Source organism: Callospermophilus lateralis, chromosome 9 (genome assembly GCF_048772815.1).
Source record: "Callospermophilus lateralis isolate mCalLat2 chromosome 9, mCalLat2.hap1, whole genome shotgun sequence".
Lineage (NCBI taxonomy): Eukaryota > Metazoa > Chordata > Mammalia > Rodentia > Sciuridae > Callospermophilus > Callospermophilus lateralis.
In genome coordinates, this window is record NC_135313.1 from 99,280,569 (window position 1) to 99,296,363 (window position 15,795).

A 15,795-nucleotide genomic window follows, 5' to 3' on the forward strand; every position below is an offset into this window, starting at 1 on the left:
TTCAGAAATTTTCAATGTTAAGAAGAGCGAATGCAGTGCTTCTATGATATATATGGTATCATGATCTTTTTGTAAGGCAGCACCCGATAAACAAATACATTGATGTTTTTGAGGTAGTCTATGAATATTCACACTGAATGTGCAAGAGTCAATAAATAGCCTCACATCTGTTCCGATCATATTTGCTCCCAAATGAGTTCAGGTTAGCTCAGGTCTCATCACCAAATCAGTTAAGAGCTTTGGGACATTTTAGAATAGAGGGTAAAGAACTGAATTAGCAAGTACAGTGGGAGGGCCTGATTAACTCTGCTGAGAATATTAAAGATTTTCCCCTTTTGGAAACTCCCCTTCTTATTCATACTTTCATCTGCTCATCTGCATTGCAAATTAAAGACTCCATATTTCTTGACTTTTATATTCTTGAACCTTGCTCACCATATAGAATGGTTTGGGAACACAGTGAGTGCTAAACACTTAATTTAAAAAAATCTGAACACACATTTTAGCAGTTCCAGAAATTAATGCATGTGAGAAACCTTCATATTAAATGAAAAACCTGAAAATAATTCCACATATTTAGTACATTTAAGAAATCTGTAAAATGCAGGGAAATATTCTGGAAGGAGTTACACAAAAATGCAATTGCAACTGTGTGTGAAACCATGAAAATCTGTCCTACTCTCTATTTTTTGTATCTTCCCCGCCCCCCAATTTTTAAAAATGAGCATGCATTTTTAATTAAACTTGAAAAAATTCTGAACTATACCAAACTTTGAAATGGCTTTACTTTTATATATCACCACCATTATTTTCTTAAGATTTATTTGATGCTGGTAATTTGTTTTCAGGAGTTTCATATTTTCAATAAAGTGAGCAATAGTTTCTAAAGCCCTATGCAAAATTTCAAGTTTCAACACTAACAAGTGATACTTCGGGCAAAAGGAAGCACATTCCCGTGTGTGTTATAAAAGAGACACTGATGAATGCTGCCTCTGCAAGACTGAAATGTGTGTCAATGTCCAAATCTTCTCATCCCACAGATTTCTAAAAGGAAAAAGGAAAAGAAATATTGGTTGCTTCCTTATTATGGATGCTACTTGCCTTGAATTTGCTATAAAGTAAATGTACATCCTAACCAGGTGGAAGGACTCATCCTGGCCATATGTCTTAAGCTCTTAGCACACAAAAGTTTTATGTGAACTTTTGTCAGAGTTTTGCTTGTGGTAAAATACAAATAACATAAACTTTATCATCCTAATCATTGTGAAGTGTGCAGTTCAGTGGTATTCAGAATATTCCCTTTGTTGTGTAACCGGTACTATCATTTATCTCCAGAAATAATATCCTACTGAAACACTGTAACATAAGACCCATTAAGCAATAATCTCTCGTATTTGTACTATTAAGTGGTTTTTATTGTGGTAAAGTATACACGACATTAAATTGACCATCCTAGTCATTTCTAAGTGTACAGCTCAGTGGTTTTGTGATTGGTGAAATGTGTGTGTGTGTGTGTGTGTGTGTGTACATCACATTTTAATTATCCACTTATCTATGAGTTGTCAATTAGGTTGCTTCTAGCTTTAAGTTACTGTCTAGTGTCCTTTCTTTGAACCTGCAGGACTCTCTTTAGCATTGTGTTTTTGCAGGGGAAAACAGTGGTAAACAAATTTCTTCTGATATTATTTACCTGAGACTGTCTTATTATCTCCCTCACTTTTGAAGGACTGTTTTGCCAGATATCAAATACTTGGATGATTTTCTTCAGCGCTTTGAATGTATCACTGACTTCTAACCTCCAAAGTTTCTAATGGCAAACCTGCCTATGATGTGATCGTGGACCCCTTGTATGTGACAAACCGCTTTACTGCTTTCCAAGATGCTGTCTTTGTCTTTTGACATTTTACTACAGGACGTCTCGTGAATGTCTTGAAGTTCATTGGGCTTCTTGAACCTGTGTATTCCTGTCATCAATTCATTTGGGAAGTTTTCTATCATTATTTCTTAAAGCACTTTCTTGACCCCTTTCTCTCTCTCTCTCTCTTCTAATTCTGGGTCTCCCACAGTGCCTATGTGGATCTACTTGAAGCTGCCCCATCATAAAATAAAAGTAAAGGAATAAGGAGTTTTGAATCTACGATGCAGTTGAGCAGATGCCTATATCATTCCCTTTTCTTCATTTTTTCCCCATTGTGTTCCTTAGGCTCAATAATTTCAATGGGCCCATCTTTAAGTTCTCTCATTCTTTTTCTGCTTGCTCAAATTACTTTTAAAATTCCTTTGTTTTCCTCAATTAAAAAAAAAAAAGTTGTTACTGATATTTTTAGCTCCAGAATTTCTTTTTGGTTTTAAGTTTTTAATCTCTTTATTGTTATTTTCCTTTGGTGCATGGTTGCTTTAGTTTTTAAGCTTTCTCTTTTTAATTTTTTTAAAAATTTTTAAACTACATGACAGCAATGGAAAACATTATAATTCTTATTATGCATATAGGGCACAATTTTTCATGTCTCTGTATATAAAGTATGTTCACGCCAATTTATGCCTTTATACATGTACTTTGTTGTTTTCTTAAAACTTTTATAACTTTTTATCTTTCTTCTTATAACTTTTATAACATAACTTATCTTATAACTTTGAGTATTTTTAACTATGGTGGTTTTAAATCCATGTCTTATAAGCCCTCCTTTTGGTATTTCTCAGAGGTGATTCCTGTTGATTTAATTTTTATCCTTTAAAGAAACTGTATGTTCTTCATGCTTTATATGCCTTGTGATTCTCTCTCTCTCTCTTCATTTAAACTGGACATTTGAACTTGATGTGGTCACTGGAAATAAAATAAATTCCTTCTCCAAGGTTTGCTATTGTTTTCATGTTGAGTTGTTGTAGGCTAACTTTGTGATCAGGATCACCTTGAAGTGTCAATTCAAGGTCTTCCTAAACCTTTTTGAGGCTCCATCTTTTCACTGGGCATATAAATTAACTTTCTAAATGTCCTTGTATTTGATGTCATTTTTAAATGTCCTATTCTTTAAATGTCTGTCTCCTAAAAGGGGCAAGAAAAAAATAAAGGAGGAAAAACATACTGGCCATTTAAATCTTCAGCATGGGGTGGTGGGGCCACAGGCCTACAATAATGGAGAGGGGTTGCAACAGTGGCTTCCTACCACTGTGCCTGCGGTGTCGCAATCAAAAGCAGCAATAAGCAATCTAGTTTGTTTAGAGGCAAGATCCTTACTGCTCACCCAAAGTCCCACGAGCTTAATGAAAACTCCTGGAACAAGTGCACAGCTGCCTGTCATGGGGTCAGGGGGCAGGGGATGGGTAACCACTATTGAGCCAAGAACTGATGTTGACAGGAATTAAGCATGATGTACAGTTCAAGACTTTCCCTGGATATTGCAAGCATTGAATATGCTGCAGAGTTCCAAAATAGAGAGATTCTGCTGGTGCAGTTATTGTCTAGGTGTGGAGATGGAGTCTTCCTGTTTCTTATTTTGCATTTTTCCAGAATACTCTTTATATTTTTATTTTGGGGAGATATTATGTGTTTATACAAATATGTAAAGTTATTGGAATTATTTTCTTGCAATAACTTTACATATTTGTATAATCACGTAATGACTCCCCAAATCTTCAGAGAAGTAAGATACAGAGTTTTCAAACTGCTTTCATGTGAAGAACATTGTGCTGTCTGTGGTGGACATTTTTAAAATAGAAGTCAAAATCTTTTCCTCAAGAGTTTAAATTTTTCTTCTTGCAAGATTACTTCCTGCCCACAAACAAGGAAAGACTATCTTCAGAGAACAAAGCATTAAGAGGGCTAAAATAATATTATAAAAATTGAAAACACATATTAAATGAACAGAAATGATAAGCAGACTGTCATTTGGACCCAGACACATAGAACATTGTGATACTAAGCTGTCAGTTGAATTCTGAAGAGGGCAGTACAAAGATTGAGGGGAGTGTCCCACAAAGTCCCCTTGGCAGAAGAATGGAGCCTGAACGAGGCAGCTATTGAAAATACAATGAGTTTAATAAACTTATTTTCCATTGATGCTTCCAGTCTTACTGCCCCATGTCTGCTTTCTTTGCATTTCCTTAAGCCTAAAGTTTGCAATTTTTTTTTAAGTTAGTTTGCTTCAGCAAAGCAACCAATTAACCCTTATTGTTGGGTTCTTTGTTGTTTTCATTGTTTGGAATTCTTTCCATAGCATTAATAGTGAGTCTTGGTTATGAAGATAGACAATTAATTTTTTCAATAGTATATTTCTATGATTTTCCATTTCTTCCAGCCTAATAATCTATGGATCACTCTAAATTTCTTCTACTTCATTTTTTTTCAAAGACTCTTTTGAAAATGACCTCTTCCTTTCAGGTCCCTTACGAAAATTTATTTCATGTTCTAAAATCTTAGCATTTATTACCTGATGCTTTCTGAAAAAGAATTTTATAGAAATGCTTTTACAAACTTAATGTTTACAAGGATGATTTGGGAGTCTTGTTACAATACAGATTCTAATTCCCTACGTTTACCCCAGGACCTAAGATTTCATATCTATAACAAGCTCCCAGGTGATTCTAAGGCTGGTAATCCATGGAATATCCTTGGAGAGCCAAAAAGCTATGTGTTTATAATACCATGTCATTAACACAGCATATATAAATAAATAAATAGATAATGTTTTTAGTTATAAAGCATGTGTAATAAAGGTTATTTTTTTTAATAAAACACCTTCGAGTCTATATTGTATTCCAATGTTGCCCAATAAAAAACATCCCTGTGAGTCTGTTGGGGGAAGAAAACCATAGCAAGCAGCAATAAAAATAAATAAATAATAAATAAATAAATAAGCTCATGCTGTACTTCAAAAATTTTAATTCCCCAAAAAGGTAAAACTTATAATCAAAAAAATTAGAGAAATTCAAATCATTCACTCCACAGTGACAGTGGACCATAGAACTCCAGGAACAAATAGAAGAGATGTAAAAGTCCTAGTGTAGACGGGAAGGGAGAACGCTTTGCAATACACAGGAAAGTAAATGCTTTCTTTTCCATTGAATGAAATTACAAAACAACACAGTTTAAAAAATGGAGCCAAAATTGTACGAGAAGCATTTCAAAAATTAAAAATATATAAAATACATATAAAGTTTAAAGCTTTTCGTGTTCCATGACTAAACACTCAGGGTCACTCCAGGTGAACTGGGCTGGCACAAAATAATCACACAGAGACAGAGAAATACCTTTTTCTTTGAGTTCTGTGACAGCTCTTCTGACCTTAGGGGTCCCTGGAAAGAGAGAGGAGCAAGTGCTGAGCCCTTTTGTTGGGAAGAAGCCATTCAAATGAGGCAAGGGGTAAGTTTACAACGGAATAGGTGAGCATAGCTCAGTCCCCACAGTGATACCTACACTTGGAACCACACCTTGCTATCCAAACTGGGACAACACCCAAGTCACCCCAAAATGTAGTGATTGGTCAGAGCTTCTTGCCTCAGGACTGGAAGGTGTGGTAGTTCAGAGCAGCTCCCCACAAGTGCTAACAATTTTAAATGGTAATTATGAAAGTGTCCAAATCATTCTTCACTTATAGATGGGTAAAGAAAAAATGTACGATAGCATACCATGTTTCACGATCTTGGAAAATTAGGGCTCTACTTCTGCTGATAGTATAACTGCTAAAACATTTTGGGGAATATCTAGCAAAATGCAAAATGTTCATAATGTATGACTTCAAAATTATACCCACAACTTTTCTTCAAATTCTTGCAAACACTTTATATCATCATCCCCCACTCCCCCACCCCACCCTGCGTTTTTAAAGCAGTTCAGCCAGATATGTGGAGACATCTCCTTGAGGTTTTAATTTGCATTTTTCAAGGGTTAATGATGTTGAACATCTTTTCATGTGCTTATCTGCCACTTGTACAGTCCTTTTGGTATAATGTCAGTTCGTGTCTTTTAGATATTTTCAAACTAGGTTGTTTGTGTTTTACTCTTGGGACTTATAAATTCTTTATATGTTATCAGTATAGTTCTTCCTAGAATAAGTGATTTGCAAATATTTTCTCTCATTATGGAGTTTGACTTTTTATCCTCTTAATTGAATTACTCACAGAGCAAACTTTTAATTTAAAGTCCATTTTCTCGGGCTGGGGTTGTGGCTCAGTGGTACAGCACTTGCCTAGCATGTGTGAGACACTGGGTTTGATTCTCAGCACTGCATATATATAAATGAATAAAATAAAGGTATTTTTTAAAAAAACAAATTTAGTTGGTTCCAAGTAAATGTAGTGAGAAACACTTCACAGAATGTTTGACTTTGTTTTCAAAGTCATCAAAAGAATTTTTTTAAATAGAGGATTTTGAATAAGGAATGTATATTAAAAGATATTATGAAAATATTATGAATTTTCTTATGTGTGGTAATGGTATCATAAATTTTTTTTCTGACACGTGAATTATTTAGAGGTGAAGCTTGACAAAGTGCAACTTACTTTTAATGTTTTCAATAAAATCTAAATTAATTTTAAATTTCCAAGTAGATTTTAAATATTTTGTTTATTAATTTAAAGTTTTATTTCATTATAATGAAAGTTTCTGTTTTTACTATATAACTTTAACCTTAGTATGATCTGTGTGATTCAACTTAACTATTTGAAAATATATATTTTTAATAGTAGGTTTTGTGATCTCTATAAAATATGCCACAGTAGATCATCTGTAACCTTATTTTTTGTCCACTTTTTCTGTCATGAGTTGAGAAAGATACATGAAAAAGTGCTACTTTTTACAATGTTTTTCTCTTGATTTTTCTTGGCATCACCTACAACTTTCTTCATACATTTATTTAGTGCTGGGGATTGAGTCCAGAGCCACATCCCCAGATGCTTTTTATTTTTATTGTGAGGCAAGATCTTGCTAAGTTGCTGAGGCTGTCCTTGAATTTTAGATTGTACTTCCTCAGTCTCCTGAGTAACTGGATTGCAGGAGTGCCCCCATCCTCTCCTTCCCTGCTTACTTATAGCTTTTGCTATAAAATTGATTAAATTATGCAACTGGTTCAAGCTATTGCAGTACCAGTGATGTTATAATTTATGAATAAAATGTAGGATAATTCAATATAACTAATTAATAGATCCATTACCTTAAATATTTCTGATTATGATTTCTTGTGCTAGCAACATTTAAAATTCACTTTCTTGGGGATTTTCAAGTGTATAATACCTCATTACTAGAGTTTGAATTTCTCTTTGTCTTTCATACACTTTTAGATGTATTACTAATTATTCTTTTTAAAAGGTTCAATTTTTTTAAATAGGAGTTAACTGAAGAATTGGGAAAATTAATTTTTGATGTCAACTCTAAAATTAATTTTTTTAACATAAGAAAAAGGCACACTCTATACATTATCCTCACTTGTCTTTTTCTTTGTATTTTGATGGTTCCTTATAGTTAGTAAATTAATCTAATTCTCTATACCTACTTTACACTTACTGCATACTTTTGTATTTCTCCCACATTATAACTTTTGGGTTTCCTGCCAGAGTTTAAGATTTCCTCTGCCCTAATCAAGTCCTAGTGGTCTAGCTGGCATGACTCTAGTTATCCAAATAGTGATCCAAAAGACCTTCCATTATTATTACTTATGATCCACAATCCTCCCTAACTTGACCTTCCTCTTTATCATGACAGACCATTCAAAGCCATGCCTTTTCTCCCTCACATCCCAAACACAGAGTCTGCACATTGAAGGGAAGGATATCTGCTGAGTATCAAAGTACCAGCATCTTTACAACTAAAAGATGTGGCTCCTATAAATTGCAAGAAAGAGCAATTTTTAAGTCACTAGTTAGGGTCTCTTTTGTGGTCCATTGGACAGTGAGTATTTGCATAATTTTTTGTGTGAAATTGACAAAAGAAAGAAGTATATACACATAAGAATACTGTAGACAGAAGATTAGTTTATTAGTTTATTAGTTTAGACAACATAAGCATAGGTAGCATTTAGTCAAAGGATGTGCTAATTCCTATTTTATAAGTAGTTTTGGAGTTAATCTGAATTTGATCTTTCTATTTGGTTTCTATGCATAACTTTATGTTAGAGGTCATTTGGCCTCCACAGTGAGCCAAGTTCCTCTCACAATGACCCAATGTTTATTAATAACCCACAAAATGAAGCACAAGCTAGTTTTTTTCTCACAATAAGGTCATAATACTTGAAACAAGATCATTCTGGTTTGCTTTTAACTAAACATTATTTTTTTCAGTTTTCCAGAACAACCCAGTCCCAGGGTATGAGAACTGGCCCCATGGTACTAAGACTGAAGAAAGAGGCAGGAGAATCCAGGAGAACATGGGATAGACATATGGGCAGGAGCATGTTCCTGGGTGGCAGCAAGTCAGTGGATCCCTGCAATTCCAGTCAAAAAGATGGGACCCAAAGATGGGTCAGGATGAAAGTGACTTCATCTAAATCACAATGGACCTCCGCTATCTTAAACTAATTAAAGTGGAAAACCCCTGGTACCATCAGCTGGGTATAAAACTCCACACACCAGTCTAATGTTTTTTGTTTTGTAAGAAGCTGGGAAACCATGCAGGGAAGACAGACTATGGTTATTACTCAGGAGCAATCATGGTGGTTAGGAATCAGGATGGATGCAGTTATGTCAAGAGGAATCCATACCCTGGTCTGGAGTCTTTTTCAATAGACAAGGCTCTGTCCAGGCACTGTTCTAAGCATTGGTACAGTCCAGGATGAGCACATAGGATCTCTGCCCTCACTATACTCACACTCTCCAAGCCAGCAACCACTGAATATGTATTCTATCCTTCAGTAATAAATGTTATACATTAGGTAGTAAAATGTGACGTTAGATCCCAGTTTCTAAATTAATCTGAACTACTGCATTTCCCTACTCATTCCATCCTTCTTCCCTTTTTCTCTCACTTCCAGTTTTGTCTCTAGACCTTGTTCCTCATTCTTCTCCATTAGCTTATCTCTATTTTGGCTTTGTGTTCCTGACTTCCTCAAAGGAAGTGCCTTAAGCTTCCCCCTCTGACTCAATCATTCCATGGCTTCTCTCACCCACTATAGTTGTTTAGACTGTAGGCTCCACACAGGAAGGGACAAGAGTTTGTGATGGAACTGAGGGAACTTTAGAATGGACATGTGAAATAGCAGGAACTGAAAAGAGGACAATATCACAGTGAGTTGGAGCTGAAGTCATGTGAAAATTTCCTAAGACAGAGATGGGAGTGGATTTGAGACATGATTAAGACATAGGTAAGCAAGAATAGAGATTTCCCTGCTCAAAATTCTCATAAGCAGATTATTGGACATGCTTGAAAGAGTGAGGTTTTTCTTTAAAAAATTTTTATTTATAAAAACAAAAATTAGACATATTAATGGAGTACCATATGATTTTGGTATGCATTGTGTAATGCTTAAAGCAGGTTAAACATATCTAGCTCCTTATATACCTTTTTCAACCAGAGATTGAACCCACGGGCGCTTAACCACCAAGCCACATCCCCAGTCTTTTCAGCCTCTTATGTTTTGAGGCTGGGTCTCACTAAGTTGCTGAGGCTGGCTTTGAATTTGGGATTCTCCTGCCTCAGCCTCCCAAGCTACTAGGAGGACAGGTGTGCACTATAACACCCAATTACACATCTTTATGGTGAAAACATTTATAATACTTTCTTCTAGCTTTTTGAAGTACACAACTTTATAGACTTTATAGACTTGTTCTCTACAGTCACCCTACTGTGCAGCAGCACAGAACTTCTTCTACCTCCTGAATCACAACTTAGTACTCATTGATCATCATTTCTTCACCCCCTACTCTCCCATCCCCTCTCCCCAGTGTGTGGTAACTACATTCTATGCTCAACTTCTTTGAGACCAACATTTTTAGGTTCCACTTATAAGATAATGCAGTTCTTGTTTTTCCATGCTTGACTTCTTTCACTTAACTACTGATCTCCAGTTACATCCTTGCTGTTGCAAATGACAAATTCTGTTCTTTTTTATGGCAGAAAAGTATTCCATGGTGTATGGGTAGCACATTTTCTTTATTCATTAATATGTTAATAGATACTGGTTGTTTCCATTTCTTGCCTGTTGTGGATAGTGTTGCAATGAACATGGAAGTGCAGATGTTTCTTTGGTATACTTATTTCATCTTTTTTGGATATATGCCTAGTACGAGGATTACTGGACCAGTGGCAGTCCTTTTAGTTTTTAAGGAATATCCATTCTGTTTTCCAAAATGAGTGTACTGATTTATATTCTCACCAACTGCATGAAAGGGTTCCTTTTTCTCCAAGTCCTCAGCAGCTCCCTTGTTATCTTTGTCATTTTTACTGGAGTGAGGTGATATTTTATGGTGGTTGGATTAGCATAGCCCTGATTATTAGTTCTGTTAATTTTTTTGTATATACCTATTAGCCAGTTGTATGTTTCTTTTCAGAAATGCATACTTAGTTCTATTGCATATCTGTTGTGTTTTATTGAGTTCTTCCTATATTCTGGATGTTAACCGTTTGTGATTCGTATGGCTTGCAAATTCTCAATCCTGTTCACTCTGATGATTATTTCCTTTACTGTGCAGAATCTTTTTAGTTTGATAAAATCCCATTTGGCTGCTTTTGCTTTTGATTCCTGTACTTAAGAAAAATCCTTGCACATTCCAATGAAGCATTTCCCCAATGTTTTCTTCTAGCATCTTCATAGTTTAAAGTCTTATATTTAAGTTTTTAATTCATTTTGAGTTCATTTTTGTAACTGGTGAGAGATAAGAGTCGAGTTTCATTTCACTGCAAGCAATTTGATTGAATAAGCCCTCAAGTGCAAGATTAGAGACAGTTAAACTGAAAATGAGATATAGAAAAGAATAAAGTCATTTATATAGCCCATTTTCACATTGCCTGATACAATACCTAAGTGTGTGCACATATAGGTACATGGAAATGGAGAAGAAAATGACTCAGAAAAACTTTGACAAAATTGCTGATGCCAAAATATCTTGCAGATTTTTATACTATTCAACAAACTGATGCTATTTACATTTTCTACCTAATGTAAAACTTGAAAATCAAACATATGTTGATTTTCTGAAACAAAATGTAATTGAACTACATCCCATTCATTTTAATAGTTTACTAAAAGAACTGACTTTAAATATAAGCAACAAGGAGAATAAAATTTTAAAAGTAAATCAACAATAAGAATAGGGAATAGCAACACATTTTGGGCTGGTATAACATTCTCTAATGTTATGTTACAAGCATATTAACTTTTTTTCTACCTGCAAATTTCAGTTCCCCCTTATCATCAAAATTCTTTGATTATCTCTGCCCTTGTCAGAAATTCTTCAAGATTCATGAAAGGACCATTCTAATTTTATTTATTTTTATACTGTCCAATAAAGAAACAAGAATAATTGTTTTCATTAGATGGCTTTACATCCTATGGAAAAATGTTCTTACCAACAAGTCATAGGTCTTCTTCTACTGTGAGATTTAGAAGAAATTTTATCCCATAATAATAGGTCTGCCTTTTTTTCACCCAAAATTCTACATCATTTTAATTTTCAGCTCTGAGTAGTTGAGTCTCTGAAAGGATTCCCTTCCATCAAGGGATAATGAATCAAACTCATATAATCCATCATGTCAATGAGAGGTTGTTCTGACTGAGAAACGGTTGGGAGATATTGAATAGGAAAAATAAGCTTTTAAAACAACTCATGGACACCAACTGGAGGCCTTTCCAGCATACAATATCCCAAATGCCCAGTGGCCCATGAGTTCCATTGGGACATGTATGGTTCTCAAGAGCATTTGGCCTTGGATATACAATATCTGTTGATCTTCTCATGACAGTGATTGATTTGTGTGTTGGCATGTAACCTAAAGTACTGAAATTGAAAAGGAGATCTGATTTCTTTAAGAACTTGAAGAACACAAATATTTCTAGATGATGACTCTGGATTATGTGATGTGAAGCTCAAAGAAATTTTCCTACCATAATAGAAATTAGTCTGAGCAGTGAAGATCAGAGGTGAACCCTGTTCATACTTCAGCTGAAGGCTGTTATATCCTGGTCACATGTACCATGAAGTTCTTTTTTATCTTCAAAATAAGTTGGGTTTTCCTATACTTGTAAGCAAAACTGCTCAAACTGATAATAGTAAGTTGAAATATAAAATAGACAAGTGTAAAGAGCAAGTTAGTAAGCTGATTAATAAGTCTTCCAAAAAGCCGCACAAAGAAATAAAGAATGGAAAACACAAAAGATAAGGTTAGGAAAAGGTAAAAGTGCCACATTGTCTCGAGAGAAAAGGGAATAAGTTAAAAAAGAAATAATGACGCATTTTTAAAAGATGTTAGATTTCAGGGAAAAGACTATAGAGTGCCAAGGTTTCAAGATGGACCTACCACCAAGTCACACGTGTTCTCAGAAAGCATGTGATAGAAAGACAGTCTCTGATAACATGTGGGTAAAAGTTACAGTAATGTATTAAAAGATTCCATGAGAAAACAAAAATAGAATCAAAAGCAAGCAAAAAATAATGTATTTGATTGAACTAGAAATAACATTTAGTATACACCATTGTTTCATGTGCCACCAAGAAAGAAAAAGATTAAACCTTGAATACAAGCTTCCCTACCGTATTAACATTTAGATGAATACTAATTTAAGAAATAAAAATGTTGTTTTAAAAAAAGGGGTCTTAGAACCAATGAAGTACAATTGTAAAATATAAAATATATTTTTGTTAGTGAAAAAAAAAAAAAAGAAACTTACCAGGAATTTCTGTAACAATCAATATGAGATTCAAACTTGAGTTTGAGTTGGCCTGGTGGCTTGGGGAAGTAAAGGATGGGTGACATGTGTGATTAAATTATTACTTTGTCTCCTAGGAGATTATTTAGGTACTGATAATCCTTAATAATCAGGAAAATGTGTGTACATAAAGGCCTTGGTCGTTAAAGGCCTAGTTATTAAAACTAAGTATTACTATCAAAAAATGAAATGTTTAACTGTCAAGGGCAGAAAAAGGCAAATAAAAAAAATCTAACAAAAATAGACCTAAGAGTATGTATTTAAAATGAAGAAAAGTGTTAAAACAAGATTGAAAACAGAGAAATGGGGAAAGTAGAACCACCAAATGATAAAATAATGAAGCTATATAATAGGATTCAAATAAAAATGAAAATGGTGACAAAAGAAAAGTGATTACTGATGAAATGAAAGATCTATACCAAGCAGATAATATACATATATTAGTTATGATTACATAGCCTTGAACTACATAATATATCTAAGGACAAAGGACTATAGGAAGTATGCAATCTACAAATGTAGTTTCAATTTTCACTCATGCACACACACACAAATAGTCTCAAAAGATCATACTCAAAATTAGTTAGATTTGTGCAACATGTTCAACAAATGCAGTCTAATATATATGTTTACAATTTTGCATTATTGAAATAATTTTATATTTTTCTTAAAATCATATTAATTTTAAATAAGCCACAGGAAATCTTGGTTCATTTTAACACAAAAACTATTTTCTCTGACCACAATCCAATGTCAAAATCAGTATCAGATACCTAAAAATATTCTCAAGTTTAGAAAATTTAGAAGTATATTCCCATTCAACAAATGAGTTAAAGTAGAAATCATGAGAAAACTTTGAAGCACTTTGTGATAAACAAGAGTTGAATTTCAAAATATCAAAATGTTTATATTTATTTTTCTAGGGCAAAGAAGTATTTCTGAGTATTTGTCAATGAAAATCAAATATCAAAAATAAATGAGCTTAAGAAGTGTTTGCCTCAAGAAACTCAATAAACCACTAACATCAATATAAAGAATCTAGAGAAGAAATTAAAAAATCTCAAATCCACAAATTAGGGAACAATGAAACAATAAGGATAATTAGAACAACTAATAAGAGAAATTTCTGAAAACGGGGATCAATAAAGCACAAATAAACAGTAGAGAGAGAGAGAGAGAGATGAATTACCCAAACTCAGACAGAAAGAGAATCACAAATGTGAAATAATAAGAGAACATCTACTATTTATTATTTAAGTGATTTAAAAATAAAAGAACATTTTGGTTAAGAATAAGCTGCAAACCAAAAATTTAATCAACATGGATCAATATATACAATCAAAAGAGCACTAATTGCTAGAATGGGCACAAAACAGTGGTAGAAATTGAATAATAAAATTAACAAATTAACAAAACTGTTAAAACTCAGAAATCTTCATCAAGCATTTTCTGTTCCCCCAGACCAAATTCCCAGGTCTAAATGGCTTTTTAGGGGTTTCCCCGCACTCTGAAAAGTCACTGTCATAAAGGAGTCATTCAGAAAATTAAGAAACAGAAAAATTACCAGTTTTGAAATAAAATTAATACAACACTGATATTAAATCAGCTAGTAATATTCAAAGAGGTGGAAAAATGACAACCATTTTTCTTTAATCATAGATGCAAACTCTTAAATAGCGTATTTGCAGATGAAACCCAAGGGTGTATTTAAAAAAAACATGATTTCATATCCATGTAGGTTTATCTCAGGGATGTAAAATTAAATGAATAATTACAAGACTATCATTTTATCTCAGAATTAAGAGATTAAAGTAAAAAAATCACAACAGATGACAAAAAGTAATGAGTAATTCAATACACATTCACAAATTTAAAATACATATAGATGAGTAAAAATTAAAAAATGATCTCTTTAATTAGTTAAGTGTTATTTATAAGAAAACATTATGAAAAACGTCACACTTTACACAGGAAGTGAAAAAAACCCACACATTTTATTTATTGTAAGTAATAAAACAAGGATAACTGTAACAAGAGAGAACATAATTATAAAACATAGAAGAAAAGAAATAAAATCAGTGTATATGCAAGTGATATGATAACTGACAGGAAAATAAAACTGACAAGATATTAGAATAAAAAAGTCCAAGATCATTGTAATGTTTTGAGCAACTAATAAAAAAAATTTAAAAAAAAAGTCCAGCAAGATTGCTAAATAACAAAGCCACATAAAAATTCTCATAGTTTTCAATATCCATAATAAAAAAGAAAAACCTATATAATAGGAAACAATACATTACATCAACAACAAAATAAACATTATACTACTTGGGAATTAAATAAGAAAAAAGAGGACAAGACCTTTTGTTAAAAAAAAATTTATTCTATTAACATAAATAAAAATGTGATAGGGAGATTATAACTTGTTTGTATATGAAAAGGTTTAATAGTATAAATATGTCAGTTCTTAATCTATAAATATAATATTCTTCTAATAAAATTTTCATTGTGTTAGATTTGCAAAACATTTGTAAAATATATATGAAATAACTGAGTACACAAAATGAAGATAATCTCTTTAGACTGACTTAATGAGCTACAACCCAGACCTTATTTTTATTGATTGATTGATTGACCGATTGATTTTCTTCCCATGTTGCTGCTGAGGCTTGCCTGGAACTGGTTATCCTCCTGCCTCAGCACCCGGACAAGTTGAGACTATAGGCATGCACCACCATGCACTGCTAAAAGCACATTTTGATACAAAAATGGAAAAAAAAGAAAGAAAGAAAAGACAAAATTAACCCACATAAAATAGACATATGTATGTATGCAAGTTTATGATTATAAATATCACATCAAAAATTAGTGCTCCCGTGTACCGGGCTATAGGTGGCAGAAGGTTATTTTGTTTTTGCTTCAATCAAAACAAAACTAAAATATA